This window comes from Onychomys torridus, chromosome 13, assembly GCF_903995425.1.
Source record: "Onychomys torridus chromosome 13, mOncTor1.1, whole genome shotgun sequence".
Classification (NCBI taxonomy): domain Eukaryota; kingdom Metazoa; phylum Chordata; class Mammalia; order Rodentia; family Cricetidae; genus Onychomys; species Onychomys torridus.
The window spans coordinates 23630733-23654249 of record NC_050455.1 but is presented as its reverse complement, the minus strand read 5'-3'; positions in this window follow the sequence as shown (position 1 = coordinate 23654249).

Genomic DNA, 23517 nt, shown 5'->3' with positions numbered 1-23517 from the left:
ATGAACTATTTATAATAGATGAGCACCACTGACCCTCATGAATGACCATGAATATATTATTTTTATTTTATTTTATTTTTTTGGTTTTTCGAAACAGGGTTTCTCTGTGTAGCTTTGGAGCCTGTCCTGGAACTCACATTGTAGACCAGGCTGGCCTCGAACTCACAGAGATCTGCCTGGCTCCATCTCACAAGTGCTGGGATTAAAGGCGGCCTATAGATCTATTATTTTCAGACAATAGACTGTGGGATTGTTTCTATATTTCAATGTGTGTGTATATTACAGTTGTGTGTTTTGTCTTTTTTATGACTTAAAATGACTGTAAGTTCACCATCTGTGATGAACTAAGAAAGATTTTGATTTATTAACGGCACATGTCTAGTTTGCCATTTTATTTTATGAAAGTCAGTGTGTCCCAGTCTGGCTGGAAACTGTTATGTAGCCAAGGATGACCTTGAACTTCTGATGCTCCTACTTCTGCTTCTCCAGTGGTTGGATTGCAGGTGTGCACAAACATACTTAGTTTGTGAGATGCTTGACAAACCCAGAGCTTTGTGTGTGCCTAAGCAAGCACTCTACCATCTGAGCTACCCCCCAACCACAAGTCTGTCATTTTACAAAATTATTCATGATACACTTTTTAGTCAAATATTGAATATTCAAATATAAAATATAAAAATTAGAATATTAAAAATTCTATGTTAGATTTATATAAATATAAATTTACATTTGAATTTAAAATAAGTTTCTCACAAAATTTATAAATGAACACAAAACATCTATTTTAATTTTTGTACCTCTGTATATAATAAACATCTATTTTAATTTTTTTGTTGTTGATTTTTAGACAGAGTCTCAGTATGTAGCCAGATATTAATTGTTTGGCTAGAATTCATTTTAACATTTACACAGAGACATAAAATTTCAAGTAGAAGCTGGGTAGTGGTGGCGCATGTCTTTAATCCTAGCACTCCGGAGACAGAGGCAGGTGGATCTCTGAATTCAAAGCCAACCTGGATTACAGAGCAAGTCCCAGGACAGCCAGGGCTACACAGAGAAATTCTGTCTTGAAAAAGGAAATTTCAAATAGCTGGGCGTGCCTTTAATCCCACACTTTAATCCCAGCACTTGGGAGGCAGAAGCAGACAGATTTCTATGAGTTCAAGGCCACTCTACATAGTGAGTTCCAGAACAGCCAGGGTTATGTAGAGACCCTGTCTCAAAAAAATGAATAAATATATAAATAAATAAGCAAATAAATAAATAAATAGATAAATAAATAAATAGATAAATAGATAAATAAATAAATAAAACCAACAACAAAAAAAAAATAGTTTTTCTGGGTGTGTCTCTACAGGAGGCTTTCCGTTCTGTGGTTAGAGCCTTAGAGTTGGTGATAGCAGGGTTTATATCCTTTCTACTCTGTTACCTCAAGCAAAAATTTAACCATTCTGAGAAACATTTTTTGTGACCTACACAATGGGGTAATAATGGCATCTACCTTATGAAGTATAATAATATGATCAACAAAATCCAGATTGGGGGAAACTCTTCAAGAATGTCTCAGTTTTGTTGAATAAATTGAAAGGAAAATAAAGATGTTTTTCCCTGGAGGAAGGAAAGACTGAATATACAATACGTTTAGTAGGATACTTGAGGTAAAAACTGTAGTTATCATTACTGTGCACCTTCTGAATCAAACTACAATTACTTAAATCAAACTTGAGTTCATGACCTCCCAGTAGGTGTGTTCCAGGTCTTTTTATCTCCAGGGTATGTTAGTTATATGGTTCCTGCCAGATCAGTGAGGGATTATAGAGAGGCTAATGACAGACCTCTATCTGTCCTGGCTTGGATGTGGATGTGACATCTTGAGCAAACAATTCCTCTGCTTTTCTGCCTCCTTTGGATGAATATCACCATAGCTGCTGTTGTGAAGACTGTGATACCATCAGACGGACAGTGCCTCAGCATCCAATAAGTGTTCAAGAAATACTGCTTCTTGGTGTTTCTATTATAACAGTAAACATTCCTCCTGCCCTAAATAAGCTTATGATTAAATAGAAGATGTAGAAACAAGTGACATGAACACAGAGAACCATAACTCAAGGCTCAAGTTTAAGAACGTGGTAAGATACATAAAGGTGCCTAGCTTCCTTCTGAGAGGAGGGACTGAATGGAGAAGCTGCAGAGGCAAACGAGTGTGGACCACAGGACGTTTTCAGGAGCCTCCCCTTTGACTGGAGTAGCTGCAGGATGTTTTCAGGAGCCTCCCCTCTGACTGGAGTAGCTGCAGGATGTTTTCAGGAGCCTCCCCTCTGACTGGAGTAGCTGCAGGATGTTTTCAGGAGCCTCCCCTCTGACTGGAGTAGCTGCAGTCTCTGGGCACTGTGTCCTCTCTCCTGAGAGCCTAGGGGAAGCTGCTGTGAATGCAAACTCAAGATCCCCTGGGTTGCCATCCTTCATGGCTGGCTGTTGGTTCTAACTCCATCAACACCACTCCCTGCTCAGTGCTTTCCAATGTATTGTCTTGCAGCAGCCACTGGAAGGCCGCTTTGTTAGAGGGAAGAATCCTGGCTGACAGATCCAGTTCACTTAGGCACAGAGAGACCCTTACCCAGGGAAAGGGGGCTGAGGAATGGCTTGGGGAAGAGGCTTCAGGCTGCATGCAAGTCCTCCGAGTCTCCATGTCCTCTTTACCCTTTTTCCTTATCCTCAGGCAGCCTCCTTGTGCCTTTCATGATGCGCAGAGCAGCAGGATGAAGAGTAGCCAGCGGGGTGGGAGGAGCCCTGGATTTGAGTCAAAAGTGTGAGTCATGGGTTCATCCCTTGGACAAGATACACTGAATTGTAATTTCCTTAACCATAAAACAGACTTAGTAATATCTACCTCAAGAGTCTAGTGCGAGGACTGAGTGAATTCATGTGTATGAAACCCGAGTTGTTACTGTCAGTGATAGGGCTCCTTTTGCTCTTGATTTTGGATCTGTCTTGAGTGTCTTGAACATTTCACTCAAGTAAGTGTGTTTGCTACTAGCCTGGACCAAGACAAACAAGCTTAGAAGCCTTGCCCAGTTGTTTCCTTGCACGGCTGTTTACACTGTGGTGTGCTTTAAACACATCCTGCATTTATTTCTTCCCATGGGGAAATCCCTGCTCTGCACAAGGGAGAATCTTTCACCTTTTCAGAATTCATCACCAATACTGCGGTCACCTTAAGGTCACTGCTAGGAAAAGTGGGTTTCTTCAAGACCTGCAGCACCATTTCCCAGCAAGGGTAGAAGATGACCTTGTGTAGATACAAGCTGTAATCATTTCAGAGTCTGACAAAAGGCTTTTCTCTGATCAGACCAACTATGCCTTTTGTTTGCTTGGCTCTTTAAAACAAAAAACATAAAAAACCCGCAAACTCTAGCAAGAAGGACACTACAAAAATAGAAACGCCAATCTCTAAGGTTTTTAAGAACCTTTTCAAATGATAAATTATTTATTTTAAGCATCCTTAATATGATTTATCTTATTTTAGATATAGGACATTAAAGAACCTGCCCAAGGTTAAAAGCATCCAGAGCAGGAAGTTGGTCTGGAACTCACAGCTTCTTTTTCATATACACAATACATATATTTGGATTTTTATTCATATGTGTAACGTTTTTGTTTATTTATTTATTGTGTGTGTATAAGCGTTTCACGTGTGGAGGTGAGAGGGTACCTTGCAAGGGTTGGTTCTCTCCTTCTCTGATGTGGATTCTTGGGATTAAACTTCTGCTATCAGACTGTGCTCTATGACAAATGCTTTTACCTGCTGAGCCAGCTCACCAGCCCCCACAGCCTCTGGGAATAACCGATTCCTGGTTTACTGCATTTACTGAATATAAACTAAACACGTGCTGTGGAAGACTTATTTATCATCTAGGAACTTATGATCTAATGGAGATTCAGTCTCTGTCTGCTCCCCCAAATGCACAGACACATTCCCCTTATACAAAGCAAACAGCAATGAGAAATATGAGATATGATAATATTACTAACGTAGATGAGGGGACAAATCAATCAGCATTCAGGCAGAGGGGAAATCTGAGAATATTTTATAGAGCAGAAGGGTTTTGAGCTGAGGCTGGAGGCAGGCTTGGTCATTGCTAGGAGTAATATGAATAGGAACCAAAGCTACCTCCTTAGCTAGAGTGTTCTGGTTAGAGTCAGTAAGCATACAGGACAGACAAACATCCCGCAGATCTGCAGTGTGCATAGACCACGGTTCAGACTGCCGAAGACTTTGAATTCTGAACTGAGGCTAGACTTGGTTTATCAGGCAGTGCCATCGGTGGCTTTTGGTAGAAAAGACACAAGATATGTGTTCTAATAGGATGGTTGCTATGGCAGCAGCTTAGAAGAAGAGACAATAGGCAGGAAGCCAGTAACTCGTTTATTCAACCCTTTAATAAATGGATGTGTGTAACAGGACCCAGACCTTAGGTCTTCAGATCTTATAGCACCAGTGACTCCATGATGGAAGTACCAATCAGGCCCTAAAACTCAGCATGTAGACTGTTGTGGAATATTACTTTAAGATATGTTACATTTGTATACACTGTGGAACATTTGTTTTAATGATGCAAAGATGTGTTGCATTCTTTTATGTTGCATTTGTTTAACTCTGTGAAGCTGTGTTACTTGCCTGTCTAAAACACCTGATGGTTTAATAAATAGATGAGTAGTCAATAGTGAGCGGGAGAAAGGATGGGCAGGGCTGGCAGGCAGAGAGAATAAATAGAAGGAGAAATCAAAAGAAGAGCAAGAAGAAGGAGAGGAGGAAGCTAGGGGCCAGTCACACAGCCAGCCACAGAGTAAGAGTAAAAGTAAGATATACAGAAGTAAGAAAAAGAAAAGGCCCAGAGGCAAAGGTAGACAAGATAATTTAGGTTAAAGACAGCTAGCTAGAAATAAGCCAAGCTAAGGCCGTGCATTCATAAGAAATACTAAGTCTCTGTGTGTATTACTTATTTAGGAGGTGGGTGGTGGGCCCCCTCAAAAGAGCAGAGTCAAGAAAGTAAAATAACTTTCTCTTCCTCCCTCCTTTGGTTGCACAAGACCCTGTCCTGAAGAACTTTTAGAAAGAGATTAGCCAGGACAGTAAGGCACAAGAGTGGGTTCGTTCTGGGAATGGCATGAGAGAAGTATGAACTAACATGACAGGTTCAAGGAACAAGGGGCTTCATGGGACCTGGGTCAAAGCTGTGGGTAGGGTGGAGACATTCACTTGTCATGTCTGAGGCCCCGGGTTTGATCATCAGCACCACAGAAATAAATAAATAAAACAATCCAAAGGGTGGGAGACACAGCTAGAAAGGTCAGTGGGCCAGAGCGTGAGATATTGAATGTGTTAGCTAAGAGATGAACTTTAACTGGGAAGTGATGAAGAGGTCCTGAGTAGACGAGGAACTAAGATAAGTCTAAATAGCATGAAAACCATTCTGGTGAGATGTAATCAGGTCTCAACCTTGATGGGTCCAGGCAGTGAGACTGAAATGGATCTTGTTCTTTGAATTGATGTAGCAGATACTCCAAGTAATAGAACTGATGTTAATAGATTTTATTCGCTTAGGAGACCTTAAATCACACAAAGTAGAATTCAGCAAAGAAAGTGCTGCCCTAAAAACCCCCCAAAGATAAGTGGTATTAACCAGGCCTGTTAGAGATAAGCAACATTTAAGATGCTAGGATGGAAGTGTTTGTTCGCCAGTGTGGACCAGCCATCAGACCCATCACCGAAGAGCATGCCTCTAACGGGCAGCTCAAGGGAGCAGAGCAGGGTCACAGACTATATTCAGTCCAAGTCTGCCATAAAGCCACCAGTTCCCCTCTTGAGAAAAGCACACTTCTGCCAGGTGGGCAAGGTGGCCCAGGTGACAGATATTTGAAAAGAACAACACTGGTGTTCTTAAGAAATAACTGGCAACACCTTTGCTTTGTAAATCTCCCATCTGCCCGAGCAGCCAGACTTGCAGTCTCCTCTCTCTGTTTAAGTTGTTGAAAGTGTAACCTGGGGCCAGAACCTGAAGGAGATTTAAGGATGGCAGAGTCTAAGGTATATAGAAGTTAGTCAAATCTTCTGTTTAGGGTCGGCTCTTCTTTGGACATTAGCTACAGCTGGCCACATGCTCCCCCCCCCCCCCCAGTAAAGAGCTTTTTCCTTTGTTAGTTCTCTCTCTCTCTCTCTCTCTCTCTCCCTCCCTCCCCTCCTCTCTTTCTCTCCCTCCCTCCCTCTCTGGGTTTTTGAGACAGGATTTCTCTGTGTAGCCCTGTCTGCCTTGGAACTCACTCTGTAGACCAAGCTGGCCTCAAACTCAGAGGTCCACCTGCCACCTGCCTTTACCTCCTGAGTGCTGGGATTAAAGGCGTGTGCTTCCACGGCCCAGCCCTTTATTAATCTCTCAAGTGTGTGGAGTGGTTTCTCACTGGGAAGGCAAATTATTTCCACAACAGAATGGACTCAGACTATTACAGAAAGTGATTACAATTCAAGATGAAACCAAAGGTTAATTTCTGGATGGATACCAACGGGTTTTCAAAAGAGAAGGAAGTGTGAAGGCTGGATTCCAGGAAGAGGTGTGGCTTGAGGGTAGAGACTGCCGGGCAGGTGCGAAAAAACAAGATACTTGACTTCTGTGGCTGTGGGGAGAAGGGGCTGCATCTGTGGTGGGCAGATGGATGGTATGTGGTAGGCCTATGGGACACTCTAAACGGAGCAAGATGAGGAGACGAATTAAGCAAGGTACATGCTGGAAACTTTGAACAAAGTTGACCTCTGTTCAAAAACCGTGGCTCAAGGCATTTCATTTAACTGCAAGAAGTTGGGGTGGTTTAGGAGATGGAGGTCTCTGATTATCCTGAAAATATGGTTGTGGAATGTGGATTCCTTCATTTTGTCCAAGTATATATGATTATATCTTCTCAGGCACGCGCATGAAATGATTTTTTTCCACTCAGGTACGATCATATAATATTTGCTATTATGGCTAACGTAACCTATAGTTCTTGAAGAAGTACTATTTCTAGAAAGCATCCTGATGGGGAACTGGGTAATTCTGCAGCTGGTACCTTTCTCAGTATCAGAAGAAAGGCCCCGTGTATCTCAACAAACTCTCCTAGGACTTGTCTCCACGTCCCTGGTGTGATGTTATACACAGGGGCCAACCACATTTAGGATCCCTATGATTGTGTTAAAGGTCTCACGTGAAATCAGCAGCAAAATAGAGAAAAGCCCAAAGGATGATGGAAAACGAGAGCAAAGATGGAGAGAAAAATCAGGGATGGGAGGGAGTTTAGAAATGAGTGACATTTACGGCCCTGGGACCTGTAGACTCAGGAAAGAGAAGCCTGTGGTGGTGGGAAAGAGGATGTGCCGTTCTCCTTAGCTGCCTCTTTGGGATAGAAGAGCTCAAATGCATGTACTTTTTAAAAGGCAGGGAGAGAGGGAGGGAGGGAGGGAGAGACAGAGAGAAGAGAGACAGAGACGGAGTCAGAGAGACTCACAGAGGAAGTACCAGAGATCCAAGGATTTGATCCTAAATACAGGCCAGAGCCTGTATTTAGTGGCTGCCTCAAGCCATCTCTGTGGTTTCATAGCTGGGTTATACTTAGGACGGCTGGGCAGGTAGTAGGTGTCTAAAGAAGATATGAAAGGCAATAGCAGTGGCATTCAAAACAAACAGCCCCTCCCTCCTGAAACACTCCCTTCTCCTAGGCTGTGCGACCACCAGCCTCCTGTACGCCCAGTGACTTCATTCACATGATTTTGCTGCCTCTGTTTCCTTATCAAAACTCCGGATGAGGGGGTTCCCTCCCAGGCCCTCTCCTCTGCTCTGGCTGCCTGATCTGAGCAGGTGAACTCATCCAGTCCGGGTTTAAACATCACATATACACGCAGATGGCCCCCAAACTACAGTTCTTGCCATTCCATTGCGTCCTGACTCAGACATTTCGAAAGGCGCACTTGACGTTTCTGCTGCCTAAGACGCAGACATCTCAGAGTTTACGAAGACAAAATTACACGCTTGGGCTTCCTGCCCCATCTTGTTCCCTCTCTTCTCAGCCTACCACCATCCCCTCGGTTCCTTAAACAAAATCACCCTTGCTCCCTTTCCTTTCCTCAGCCAATCAATAAGCAGTGTCAGCCATCCTACTTTTAAAATCTTTTCTAAGCAGCCCATTTATTTTCACCGCCTCTGTTAACCTCACGGTGGGAACCTCATTCTCGGCCAGCCGGGCCGGGCCACTGTTAGAACTACCCGCTGTGCCCATCTGCTGAGGATGGCACACTCACGCTCACCGCCGCCTGCAACTCTCTGTGGTCTGTCATCACCCTTCAGTTCCAACCCCATCTGCTTTGACGCTCCTCCTTGCTCAGATCTCTGGTCAACTCCTTTTCCCACGGGCATCTTAGAAATGACGCAGCTGAAAGCTGGGCAGGAATCCCGAAGGAGAGAGGGTGTGAGAAGACTGGGGTGGGTGGGTGGGGGTTGGGGCATGGGGTGGAGGGGGGGGCCACGATACAACCAAGTCAGCACTCTTTGGATCGCTGGTCCCGGCAACAGAACTCTACCCCTTGGAGATCTCCTGAGATACCCGCAGGGTGTCTCCCGGAGCTGTTAAATGATGCGAGGCTGGTGCATTTGTCTACCAGCTCTTACCCTCCAAATTAAGGGTTGTCTGGAGGGCATAAATACTCCCTTCAGGCTCGACTTGGTATTCCTACGCCTGAGGTGGGAGGCTGAACGCTGCAGGCATATTGAAAATTGCACCAGAGCTAAAAAACCAAGGAGGGCCGAGGAGATCGTTGACCAAGGAGACCAGAGGAGTCGTCTGCTCCATGAGTTTCTTGTCTTGGAGGTTTTGCACATCTTCCCTTGGGCTCAACTTCTCTTCCCCCTATTCTGCAAGTAGCTGGGTCCTTTAGACTGAAGTTTAAGTATGGTTCCCTCAGAGATGCCATCCCAACCTCCCACTCTAAATGACACTTCCCTTGCTACTGTCCACCACTGTCAAGTGTACCTACTGGGAACACACACGTTTAGCATTATACGTTGTTTCTGTGATCCACATTGCAGCTCTGTCTGCCCAGTTTGTGTCTGTACACCTAGTGCCTGGGATTGTACCTGACACCCTAGGTACATAAAGAATGAACTCAAAAAGCCCCCAAACCTGCTTCATGTCTCTCTTTTGGTAGGGAACACCAGAGAGAGGTATGTCTCTTCGATAGGCCTTCTCAGAGCTACAGAATTTGTGTCTCCTGGGGAATAATGGGAATAGTCGGGGAGGAAGATCCCACACAAAGAGAGGAAGTTCCCACAGCCCTTGGTCTCACTGTGGGTGAGAGCCTGCCTGGATGCTGGAGATACTGACGTGAGGTGAAATGCCTGTTCTCTTGGGTCTCAAAGGATCTTTTAAGTGGCAAAGTAGTCAGAAGACCATAAAGCCTGAGGTGATGCGGAAAGATTGGGCTAGATTGGGAAGTCTCCTGCCCTTTTAATCCAAGGCCTTTCCACCAGATGGGGTGCGGGTGAGAGATATTTGGAGGATCTGAAGGAGACACTTGAACTATTTAAACTAAGAGGCTTGGGAATTGTTTTGTTCAGGACTCTGTGGCACTGCCCAGTGCTCTGGAAGCCAGTTCCAGGTAGAGTTCAGCCGGGCAGACTCAGAGCCGGGGGCGGGGGCTGGCTCTGGGCCACCTGGGGGTAAATGAATAGTTGGGTAGGATTAAATTTGGCATACCCATAGTCAAAACTTTCAGCTGGTGACTACTACATTTTCTTTGGGGTAATTGCAAAAAAATAAAAAATAAAAATAAATAAATAAATAAATAAAATAACACTGAATAAAATGTAATGGAATTTATCTCTAAATTTACAGCTTACAAAATAGATTTTTACATGAAAGATATTCTGTGCTAGCTTCAGTACCAATACCTGCTAATGTTTAAGCTGAGGCCTGTTTTCTGCAACTTGCTCTATAGACCAGATTGGCCTTGAACTCAGAGATCTGCCTGCCTCTGCCTCCTGAGTGCTGGTATTAAAAGCATGCACCACCACCGCCCTGCAAAATTTTTAACAATAGTCACATCACCAGAAATGACTCGAGTTAGGAAGAAAATCTTAAAAGTGACTCAACTTTCAATTTATGCCTTTCTACATAAATTTATTACAAAGTTCATATGTTTATTTAAAAAAAAAAAAAAAAAAAAGCTGGCCAGGCAGTGGTGCCACATGCCTTTTGATCCCAGTACTCAGGAGACAGAGGCAGATGGACATCTGTGAGTTTGAGGCTAGCTTGGTCTACAGAGCGAGTTCTAAGACAGAAAAGGCTACACAAAGAAACCCTGTATCTGGGCTGGAGAGATGGCTCAGAGGTTAAGAGCACTGGCTGTTCTTCCAGAGGTCCTGAGTTCAATTCCCAGCAACCACATGGTGGCTCACAACCATCTGTAATGAGATCTGGCGCCCTCTTCTGTGAACATAATAAATAAATAAATCTAAAAACAAAACAAAACAAAAACAAACAAAAAGAAAAACCCTGTATCTAAAAACCAAAAGAGAAAGAGAGAGAGAGAGAGACATGGAGAGAGGGAGAGAGAGAGAGGGAAAGAGAGAGAGGGGGAGAGAGAGAGGGGGAGAGAGAGAGAGAGACATGGAGAGAGGGAGGGGAGAGAGGGGGAGAGAGCGGAAGAAAATGTGGCGGTTTGAAAGAAAATGGCCCAAAGGGAGTGGCACTATTAGGAGGCGTGGCTTGTTAAGTGAGCATGGCCTTGTTGGAGGAAGTGTGTCACTGAAGGTTGGTTTTGAGGTCTTATATACGCTCAAGCCACATCCAGTGTCTCAGACTACTTCCTGTTGCCTTTTAGTCAAGATGCAGGACTCTCAGCTACTTCTCCAGCACCATGTCTGCCTGCACGCTGCTGTGTCACCCATGATGATAGAGGACTAAACTTCTGAAAAGTGTAAGCCACCTCAATTAAATGTTTTCCTTTATAAGAGTTGCTGTGGAACTTCACAGCGATAGAAACCCTAAGACAGAAGTGAAAAAAGCCAATCAGGGCTGGTGAGGGGAGATGACTGAGGGTCAAGGTGTTTGCCTTTAAGCCTGATGACCTCAATTCAACCCCCCAGGACCCATGTGGTGGAAGGAGAGAACAGGCTTCAGTTGTTCTCTGATCTCCACGTTTGTGCCACGGCATGTGCATGCATGTGCACATACACCTGAGTAAACATGATTTTTATTTATTTATTTGTTTTTGGTTTTTCAAGACAGGGTTTCTCTGTGTAGCTCTGCACTTTTCCTGGAACTTGCTTTGTAGACCAGGCTGGCCTCAAACTCAGACATGAATTTTACAGAAGAAGCAAACTGATGGAAACCAAAACAGAAGAACCGTGCTCACCTCTGTCCATCTCACAAGACCCTTGAGTATGAGGCTTTTTCTGAAAGCACTCTGAAAAGCTGGATGATGTTGGGTCATCGTGATGAGTTATTGAAATGATGGTGTTTGGGCAGAAGATCCAGAAGCCCTAAATGTGCCTGGTTGCTGAGGTAAACAAGTGTGGCTTTACAGTTTTTACATACTGGTTGGTAGTAAACTTAGCAATACTGTCAGCAGGAACTGAGTATTCACAGTGCAGGACTGAGTCATTATTAGCAGTGTTACAACTGAAGCTGGAAATAGTTTTTTTTGTTTTTCAATTAAATAAAGGTAAGTTATCCTCTCATAAGGATTTAAGTATTAAATTTGTTTTATAGTATTTTTGTAGTAAGGAGGGTGGGTGAGAAATCTGGTATTAAAAGTTTAAAGCCAGGCATGTTGGTGGCCATTCTATTATCCTGGCCTTCAGGTGTGTGAGGCAGGAGGAACAGTAGTTCTGAGGTCAGCCTGAGCTACATTGAGAGACTCTGCTCAGACACAAACAAACAAACTCAAATTAAATGAAAAAAATAAACCAAAACTAAATTAAATGAATAATAAACAAAACTTTAAAATTCAGTATTTTTCTTCTAAAGCACACACCTGTTGGGAACCTCTCCAAATCAGAGCCCCGAGGCCTCATAAAGCAATGCACACAGGGATTTATCTGGATAGAGACCTTAAAAGTAAAAGACCAGTGTGGAATAAAAGAGCAGACTCAGGGTTGGGGATTTGGCTTAGTGGTAGAGCGCTTCCCTAGTAAGTGCAAGGCCCTGGGTTTGATCCTCAGCTCCAAAAAAAAAAAAAAAAAGAGCAGACTCATTTAAGAGATGAGGATTGCAGAAGTAATCTGGCCTTGGGCCTAGAAAGAGAAACTGAGTGGGAGATACTTCTAGGGGTTTTTGTTGTTGTTGTTTAATTTGCTTTAGGGCAAAAGGGGCAGGGGCTGTTAAGAGAAATCTTTCTGTTTCTACCATTTTCTCAAATGCCAAGGTGCTATATTATGAGGGATATTATGTCCCAGATCCTATCACTCAGCTCCCACCAATGAGGTCATTTTGAAACAGCCTTAAGGAAATACAGTGGTTCAATCATCAAAGAGGAAGTCCTGCAGCTTTGTAAAGTTTGACTCCATATTGTCCACGAAGAACCTCAAAACTCCTGGGCTCTAGGCTTTATGAGCTTTAAACATACAGCAATGTAGCATGCTTTCTCAGACTACCAGCCCCCAAATCACAACACAGAAACTTATTATTAGTTATAAATGCTCAGTCTTAGTTTAGGCTTGTTTCTGGCTAGTTGTTTTAACTTAAAGTAACTTGTTTCTCTTCATCTATGTTTTGCCTCCAGGCTTTCTTACCTTTCTTTCATTCCATATGTCCTAGTTCCCTGCTTCCTAGTGCCTGACTGTGTGGACCCTGGTGTCTCCCTCTTTTTCTCCCTTGTTCTCTTAGAACCCAGAGTCCTCCTCCAACTTCTTCTCTTTGCCTACCAGCCCTGCCTATCCCTCCTCTGCCTAGCTATTGGCCATTCTGCTTTTTATTAGACCTATCAGGTACCTTAGGCAGGCAAGGTGAAACAGCAACACACTTTTACATAGTTAAACAAATGTAGCATAAACAAATTCAACACGTCTTTACATAGCTAAACAATTATTCTATTTCATAGCACAGCAGGAGGCCCTTGCTCTTTTCTCTTTCCTTCCTGCATGGCCCAACCTGCCACAGTCCCTAAACAGGGCTACAATGCAAGATCCGGATGCGTTTTTCTCTTCTCCATAATTCTGCAAATCAGGCTATATTCAGCCTCCTTTCCTTTCTCCCAGTGCTTTGTTTTCTGGTTTCTAATTACCCCCCTTGGAGTCCTTGACAAATCGGTTTCTGTCTCTTCTGCTGCGGAGTCTCACTTATAAAACCGAACCGCATTGAACTGTGGACCCTGTCCCTCTGGCAGCGAGTGCCAAGCCCATCCAGCCTGAGAGTCTCCCTGTACCCTGCACAAAAGAGGTGAGTCTAGGAGGGCCCCTCCCCCACTTCTAAGCACTTTCCCCACCCCTCTGCCCACAGGGAGCTCTGCCTGTCATCCTAATTTATTTGCTTGTCTGGAGAGCGAAAAGCAGAAGTGTCCGCTGTGCAGCGACCCTTTCCTGCTTCTCCGAAGTCCCCCTCCAAGCAATAGCCGGTTGGTGCAGTGACCCGGTCCCCAAGCTGCTAAAGGCGCACGCACCCCCCCTCAGTTTTAACCGGTTTGCTTTTGTGCTGCTTGGGGAAGAAACCTCTTCATTCTCCACACTTAGAGAAAAATAGTGGGGTGCATGAAGTGAGGTCCCCAAAGCATTCCTTTTGGGTTTGCTTTGAGGTTTTGAAACAGGGTCTCACTGGGTAGCCCAGCTTGGCTTAGAACTCAAGGCAAACCTGCTTTGGCTAGCTTCCTTCCCCCCACCCCCAGTCACATGGGGGTTCAACCACGCGGATGTCACAAAAGCAGCTCCAAGGGAGAAGAGCAGTGGGAACAATGCCCTGTTTATGCATACTGGCTGCAACCACAGGGATTCGAGAGAATGTGTGAGGCTAAAAGCTGCCTTAAAGTTAGTTGATGATGGAGACGGAGATGTATGTGCAGTAGAATAACATCTTACATTTGATATCTGATTTTGACTGCATCTCCCTGCCCCCTTTATTACTGATTCCACCCTCCCCATCACTTTAGTTCAGAGTAGACAGTTCAGCCTGCCTAGCTGAGGGAAGGGACTGCCAGGGGCCGTGGCAGGCTACGTAGGGGTCAGTGGTCTGAGGTTGAGTTCCTTGGCCTATTTTGGGGATACAAGATGTGAATCAGTTGTAAACATGTAGTAGGGTGCATATTTTGGGCTTGTGGTCACTGAGACAGTAGCAGCTGCCTTATAGAGTGTTTTGCATGGACCAACAGAACAATTAAGCACTTTCCTTTAATTATTTTATCATTATAATAACTCTTTGAGGTGGTTGGGTTTATTATTGTGGTCATTTAACAGTTTTAGAGACTAAAGCTTGGAGTTATTAAACAATTCACATAAGATCCCACAATTAGTAAATACCAAAGTGCATTCTAATCACCCAGGTGGCTGATCCACTAACCACTCTTTAAAATTTTTTTAAAGATTTATTTATTTATTAAGAATACAGAAGAGGGCACCAGATCTCATTACAGATGATTGTGAGCCACCATGTGGTTGCTGGGAATTGAACTCAGGAACTCTGGAAGAGCAACCAGTGCTCTTAACTGCTGAGCCATCTCTCCAGCCCTTAAATTAATTTTTAAGGTTAGCATACAAACTAGTGGTTTTTATTATGACATCTTCAAATGCACATGTCGTTATGCTTGGTTCTGACTGGTCCTCCCTCTTGGGCCTCCTTCAACTGGTCCCTGCCTCCAAGGATTCTGTTCTTCTTCACAGCATCCTAACCCCAAATGCTCCGAAGTCTTAAGTGTTTGGAGCACTGCACAAAATACTTTTGTGAGCCTGAAGTTTCAGGACCAGGTTGCCTCTGCTCTATTTGGTTTTTGCGGGGACAGGGTTTCTCTGTGTAGCCCTGGCTGTCCTGGAACTCACTCTGTAGACCAGGCTGGCTTTGAACTCACAAAGATCCACCTGCCTCTGCTTCCCAAGTGCTGGGATTAAAGGCGTGTGCTACCAACGCCCAGCTGCCTCTGCTCTTCTACTTCTTCTTCTTCTTCTTCTTCTTCTTCTTCTTCTTCTTCTTTTTCTTTCTTGACACAGGAGACAATTCTACATGCTGGAACTTTTCACACACAACCAGTTAAAAACAGCACATGAAATTGCTTCTGGGTTGTGGGTTGAAGATCGGTGTGAAACAAATGAATTTGTGCAGAGGCTTGAGTAGGTCCTAATATAACTCCTTGTATATATGCAAATGTTCCAGTATCTTAAAAACATGAAATTTGATGGGGCATGGTAGTACACACCTTTGATGCCAGCACTTGGGAGGCAGAGGCAGGCTATGAGCTATGAGCTCAAGGCCAGCCTGATTTGGGCATAAAGGATACTCGACTTGACATTGCCTCTTTAGAATATGACTGATTGAGATCTCAGAGGTTCCCAATCTTTATTTTATGGGTTAGAGACACATGGGGTTTGCAGGCAAAGGAGGCTGTGTTTGGTGGGATGTAGGGTTGTGCCTCAAAATGATCCATTGTGTGGAAGAGTTGACCTGAAACCAAAGAGAAGACAAGAGGAAGGTAATGCACAGGAAAGGAAAATGAAAGGGAGAGAAAAAGAGGAAGAATACACTCTATTCCCAAATAAATGTCTCCTAGGAGACGTTAGGAGCCTGCCGTCTCTCCCCTGGGTATGGCATCTTATGTCATCAGCGGGCATGGGCGACCACATACCTGCCTTAAAAAGCCAGAGGTGGACCCCCACCCACTCTCTCAGTTTCCCCTCTGCTCCCTGCTCTCTGCTCTGCTCTCTCCCCCATCTTTCTCTTACCAGGCCTGGTCCCCTTCTCCTAATAAAGCTCTAAAAGGTGCCACTGGGTTCTGTGGTGACTATGACCTTTCCATGTGGTAACCAGCGCCTGACCTCAACCAGTACCGATTACTATCACTAGGTGCCAGCAGCCAGTAAACCTTCTGCTAGACATTAGGAAACTATAGTGTTAAAATGAAATATATCTTTGTTATTGGGATAAACTTTTAGCTTAGTGGGGAAGACTGAGTACCTTCAACACTTAACCACATCTGTAAATTTCCAATTATGTCTCCTACTTAATGCCATAAAGACAAAATTCACAGGACTTAAATCAAAGTAATAAGAAGGTCCAGTCTCCCTCTCTCGTGAGATGGGAGGGCAGAGATGTTTTAAAAGGTGGGGCTGATCCTGGTTGTCTGAAGTGAGTAAAAGTCACCTTGGTTTTTCAGCCGAGGAAGTTCAGAACCGTCAGGGACGTGATTTTCATACTTCAGCTCCCCTCTCCCTATCCATGGCCCACCCATGACTTGTTGTAATTGTGACCTCCTTCCCCTGGTCCAGTGCCCCACTCCTAAATCACTATCACTTCCTCTCAGGAACAGTTTTCACTGGGCGGTTGTCTGCTCAAGGGCTCGTTTGTCAATGGCTCGGCTTGGCAAAACATCTGGGAGCCAGCTGCTGAACCTCGACTTCCCTTCAGCTTCCTGTTCACCCCCAGAAGGCTTTTCTGAACCAAATGTCCACTGTGCTCCATACCACTCACCAGGCTCATGGTCTTTTAGCTAATAGAATATTTTGGCATTATTCTTTTTATTATAGTCAAAGTATATAGTTAGAGAAAACAGAGAACATAGAGAAAATAATTTTATTTGATTTTCACTTTATAGTAGAAAAGACTGGAAACACTCAAATTTCTGAGATAAAATGGCACAAGGCTGGTAATTATACAGCATTATGGGATATCTTATTTCATGGTTAATGCTGGTCTCACTTGCGGTAAGTCACACTGGTTTCCAAACTATTTTATTTTTTACGGTGCAAAAATCTGACCAGTTTCTAGTCCCTACAGCCATTAGGAGTTGTATTGAGTTGGAAATTGAGAGATTGGTGTTTTTTTATTCAGGAATTTGCTACAACTGTCGAATTTCCCCTGATGGGCTTCTTGTGTTTGGATTTAAGGACTCCGGAGTTCAGGGGTGTCTACTGTCACCAGAGAGGAAAACATACCAAAACATGAAAGCAAAAGGCACACAGCCAGGACCAAGACTGTGGTGATATTTTATTTGTGCTGAAATGTGGTAATATCTTACTTGTATGTTAATAAATAAAGTTTGGCTGGAGATCAAAGTGAATAATAGCAAGCCATTTTAAGGAAAACACAAAAGTCAGGCAGTGGTAGCACATGCCTTTAATCCAATCACATGGCAGGCAGAGTCTCTGTTCAAGGACACACTGGGGAACAGAGCCAAGTGTGGTGACACACGCCTTTAACCCAAGTATCAACCATTGAGACCTGGAGGTCTATACAGACAGGCAATGACAAGGAAATGAGGTAGCTGGGCTAAGAGCCAATGAGAGGGCAGAACAGCAAGGCAATAAAAGCCTGGGTAGATAGGAAGCAGCTCTCTTGGGAAGAAGCTATGACAGCGTGGTGAGTTAAGGTTAGCTGGTGGCTCTCACTATTTCTCTGATCTCTAAGGCTTTCACCCCTATATTTGGCTCTGTGTTTCTTATTTAATAAGACCATTTAGAAATTCATCTACACAAGACAAACAAATAAAAACAAAACAAAAAACCAACACCAGAATCCAGCGACAGGATTTACTGTTTCCTTTTAGGACACGCTGAAGATGGGTGGGATATTGCTGGTTGATCCCTGTTCCCCATCACCTCAAGGCATTGAGCCCAGTAGCTGCTGCACACGCAAAATGGCAGAGGATGCCACATTTTCAAAAGAATGAGTGTTGCCGGGCGGTGGTGGCGCACGCCTGTAATCCCAGCACTCAGGAGGCAGAGGTAGATGGATCTCTGAGAGTTCGAGACCAGGCTAGTCTACAGAGCGAGATCCAGGACAGGCTCCAAAGCTACAGAGAAACCCTGTCTTGAAAAACCAAAAAGAAAAAAGAAAAAAGAAAAAAGAAAAAAGAATGAGTGTCCCTTGTTCCTGAGAAGCGTTCCCTGCCTGAGGTGCACTGAGGATTCTTTCTAGAAGCGTCCGCCAAGCACTTGATAGGAATCTTGAGGCCTGCCCTGACCCCTTTCAACTTGAGCTTTCCTTTCTGGGTAACTGCTGTAGAGTGTTTGCCGTGTCTCCCAAGACAGAGTTATAGGACTTTCACTATTGAGAAAGGTCAAGTGGAGACTATTACAGGATAGAAGTCAAGGCAAGCAACATGCATTCTGTAATTCATTTAGGCAACTCTAGTCACCAGGCCTGGGCTGGGGCCCAAGCATATGGTGCTGAGCAAAGCCCCAGACCTGTCTATTGGGGAGGGGAGTGATCATAGTGGCCGTACAGGTATGTGATGATAACCGTAGCAAGTGCCAAGTGCAAGGTAGGGAGATGGGGGAGTAGAAATGAGTTCTTGGCAGTCTGTCTTGAAAGGCATTGCCTTTCTTGTCCCTTGCATTTGACTATCTTCTGCCCACGTCTTTGCTGTCTGCTCTGGAACGTAGACACTTAGTAGGGCAAGACTAGGAGTAAGTCATTCACAGACCAGTTCAGAACCTTTGTGCAGCTCTTGGTGGAGAGCTCCTGACTGGCTTCTGGTCTCCACTAGAATCAAAATCTGAGCTCTCAAGACATGCTGGTTGCCCTCTGCAAACTTTGCAACATCAAAATTCATCTCTAAGGTACTTTTGACTAGGAGGTGTAGTAGCAATTAAGGGTGACTGTACTTAATAACGTGTTGTAGCCACATGATCTCATTCCCTCCACAAAGGAGCTGTTCTTTCTTAGTTCCCATTTACAGGGGAGGGAGTAGATAAGGTTGGTGCTTCATCCTTCCAGTTCCTGCATCTGACAATTAATACATTTTTTTTCATGACTCAATTCTATGCTTCCTCTATGAACTTTATATAGGTGTGCCCAGTGAGAACCAGTACATAGAAATAATTATTGTGCAGTGAATGAATACATGAATACATGTGTTGTGACAAAGGAAATCTGTGTTCTGGTGGCAGAAAAGACTTCACGCCAATTTCCCAGTGGCTTGTCACCAAACAAGTCTCAGATGGGCAGGAATTCAAGGCAACAAAAATATCAAGGACCAACCCAGTTTTTCACATGCCTAGACTAAAAATCTATAAAAGGCATGTGAAAACATACCACCCTTATCTTAAGCCATTCCCCCAAAATTGCTCCTTCTACCTCTGACTTGTCAGCTCTGTGACCAGAAGCCCCAGAAGGAAGACCTCCCCACTTTCTACCTTATTTTCCTGATCTGCCTCATCTTGAGACGATTTCTCAGTTAAGTTTTTTTTTTACATATTGGAGCTAAGACCTTTAGGGTTAGAACCCTGACTTCATCAGGACAGAAGCAAGGTGGGGTTGGTATCAGAGACATAGCACCCAATGTCTTGACTTCACTTTCTTTGTTAGGGGTTTTATTGCTGTGATGAGACACCATGACCCAGGTAACTTATAAAAGAAAGTATTTAAATTTGGGGACTTAAGTTCCAGAGGGTTAGAGTCCAGGAGCATTATGGAAGCGAGCATGGCAGCAGGCAGGCGGGCATAATGCTAGAGCAGTAGCTGAGAGCTTACATCTGATCCATAAGCAAAAGGCAGAAAGAGAGAGCTAACTGAAAATGGTGTGGGCTTTTGAAACCTCAAAGCCTGCCCCCAATGATACACTTCTTCCAATAAGGCCACACCTCCTAATCCTCCCCAAACAGTTTCACCCACTGAGGACCCAGTGTTCAAGCATATGAACCTATAGGGACATTCTCATTCAAAATGCCACATGCTCCTTCTCTGTGCTCTGTGAACTGTGTTCACCTTTGCTCTGCCGTGTGTGTCCAATGCCTTACTTGTCAGAAGCAACCATTGTTGGCTCTCCACTGGCCAGGGAAGACTTCAGGCCAAGAGAATGTAGCAAATTCTTAGACCCTGGGGTCTTTTGACTACACTGCCTGTACTAAGAAGGTAGATACCACTGAATTTTAGACAGAATCTGATGTTCTCTGTCCTGGGCTTTTGCTTTGGACCCAAAACAGAACAAGGAAAACTGGAGAGTTGGACCTGTGGCTTCCTATTGTTAAAACACCCTTTCCTGGCCACTTTTCTGGGGCGTTGAGTTTCCTGATCTAACAGCTATTCCAGGAATCGTACTTGGTTAGCTGTACAGCTTGATTAACTATGATTGCTAAGGTGAGGGGTTTGGAGTTAGGGCTGAACTGGATGTACTTGACATTGCCTCGAAACATGGAGATTAGCACTTTAGGCTTCGTTACATTACCCTCCCACGCCCTAATATTTTATGTGAATGGAAGAGTTGTCTGGATAAGGTAAACCACATGGAGTTCACACAAAGTTTTTTCATTGTGAATGATGAGTAGTGAAGGGGAAAAGTTGGAGTTGTGGTATGAGATGTCTTTCTATATGCTGTGAATATGTGCTGCTCTGATTGGTTGATAAATAAAGCTGCATTGACCTATGGCAAGGCAGCTTAGAGGGAGGTCAGAAATCCAAGCAGAGATACAGGAGGAAGAAAGGCAGAGGCAGAGAGATGCTAGCCTACCATCAAAGGAGCAACAAGATGCCAGCAGACTGGAAAAGCCATGGAACACGTGGCAAAACATAGATTAATAGAAATGGGTTAATTTAAGATGTAAGAGCTAGCTAGCAAGAGGCCTGCCATAGGCCATACAATATTAAGCCGCTGAGTGATTATTTTATAAGAGGCTGTGGGATTGCGTGGCCAGGCGGGACCAGAGGAACTCGGGAGTGGAGAACCTTCCAGCTACAGAGTTGGTGTGGAAGGAGTCTTGAACTTACTGCTTTGAAGGGGGAAATAATAATAATAATAATATGAACAGTTCAACACTATCTCCGTGCTATTGCACAGGGGAAATGGATTCATTATGGAAACTATGGAAGAGCCACGGAATGCTTGTAAATGCAGCCGTGGGCATTCTGGGGGGTTCTGTTTTCCTAGTGCTGGAGATGGAACCCCAGGCTTCACGCTGACTAGGCAAGCACTCTCCCACAGGCGGTACACCCCTGGTCCCCGCACTGAGCTTCTGAATGGATGTGCAGCCAGGACGTGGTTCTGCCCAGTCATCTCTGTGGAACTTCAGGAGAGTCCCTCACTCTTTTAAAAACCACATTCTCTTTTGCCAAAGGACGGGCCGAGTTGGACAATCAGCGGGGTGTTCTCTCTCTGGCTTCACGAAATTCTGTAACTACTAAGGAAGCTAGTACAATCTGTTGTTTTCAGTGAAGTGAAACAGGTTTCTGGGCTGTCACCTGAAAGGAATTTCTTAAGCCACAAGCCCAGTCAGCCACAGCTTCAATGAGACAACCTGCAACTGAATTTAGATTGCATTTTAAAAAGCCAAATCCCCTGGAGTCGGTCTGAATGGATTTAATCCATTGACTATTTCAAAAGGACTTAAAAAAATAATACAAAAGGACCAATGATAATATTTAAAAGATAATTCTAGTAATATTACTGTCTCACAAGCAAAGAGAAAACTTGTGATTATTAGCTATTGTGGGGTTCGATTCTTTTCTATATCATTGTAAACTCTGGGGAGTCAGGAAAAAGACATCTCAGAACCCTGCTAAGGACTGTGGCAGCTACAGTGTCAGGAAGCACTACCACCCAGGGCTCAGAAGACGGCAAGAACAAACAACCTTATGATTTAGTACCAAAGAGATTTCTCCAGTGAGGTGGCTGCTGTGTCACCCCTTAGGTGGCGGGGGGGGGGTGGGGGGGGGTGGGGGGGGCGGGGGGGGGGGTGGGGTTGGAGGTAGGAACACACCTCAGGCCTCACTTGTGTTTGGGGATCAGAACTCTGGAGGCTGGACATTGTAAGAAGCACCTTTCTGAAGGAGAAGACTCAGTAAGCATAGGTGGAGAAAGGCACTCAAAAAAACCTTTGCAGAGAGTGACCCTGAGGACTGCAGAGCTGCCTCAGGGGACAGGTGCTTGCTCTCTGCAGTGAGGTTGGGATGGAGTCCCAGCTTTCAGCTGCCTGTAACCCTAGCTCCAAGGGACCTGAATATCTTCTTCTGGCCTCCAGAACACACACACACACACACACACACACACACACACACACACACACACACTAAAATCAAAGGGAGTGGTTCAAGACTCTTGCTGCTGAAGTCTGACTTCCTGAGTCCCACGCAGAGGAAGGAGGGAACCAGCCCCTGAAACTTGCCCTCTGACCTCATCTACACACATACACAAATAAATGAATCTAACAGTCATAAAAAGAAAATGACACAGGGCTGCGGTGGCGCACACCTTTAATCCCAGCACTCGGGAGGCAGAGCCAGGTGGATCTCTGTGAGTTCAAGGCCAGCCTGGTCTACAGAGTGAAGTCCAGGACAGGCACCAAAACTACACAGAGAAACCCTGCCTCGGAAAAAAAAAGAAAAGAAAACGACACAGACCCCTTCAGAAGGAAGAGTGTTTTGTGTTAATTTATCAGCCTCTAATTAGGAATAAGATTCAAATATGTTCTCTCTGTCAAGTGTAAGGATTCTCTCAGGTGACTTCTGTTCCCCAATACTGCTTTTGTCTGCCAAAGGCAGGAAAGCATGGGCCCTCAGTGTGGGTCAGTCCCAGGGTCCTAGAGCCATCTCTCAGGCCCAATGGGCCTCTCCATCCAGCTATACTTTGGTCATTCCCTTGGTATGATCATGGAGCACAGTTTCTGGGAAATAGTAAAATAAACTCAACACAAGGAACCATGGCCAGGTCCCTGGTATTCAGAGGAAATAATTTTGAACTAAATACAGGAATTACATGATGTGAAATGGGAGCTAACCATTTTCTATGGAAAATGTGACTTTTTTAGCACCCGATGACACACATGTGCAGTGCTTACCAAGCTAGTAGTTATCAGTCAAGGCCTTTGTTGTCGCTTTTGATTACAGACATTATAATTTCTTATATTATACTGACTGACATAGATCAATAGCTTCTTAATTACCATGTAAATATGATTTTTGTTTCATCATTTCTAGCACACCATTGATTTAAATGTGTAAAAATGTCTTTTGAATGCCCTATGTTGGGGTTCTTATACAGAACACAAGCACTTGCTTTTCCAGTATAAAACTAAGTTGGAACTCTGGACCCACTGGCTGAGCTCCGGGAAGAATACCTTCAGCTGGCCCTGGTCCATGACCAGAGCATTCTCAGTGGCTTTCTCCCCACAGAGAAGTGTTTGGAAAGTTCTAGCAAGTTTGGCTCTTTGCCAAGCAATGAGGGGTGCATTTTCTCCTTGTAAATTGAATGAAACACCCTTTGGCAGACCCACCCATGGATGGCCCCAGGAACAGCTGGGTGGAATTAAATGGCATTTATGCCTATATTGGTTATGGCCAGAAGCCAGGAAGTCTACAGAGAAG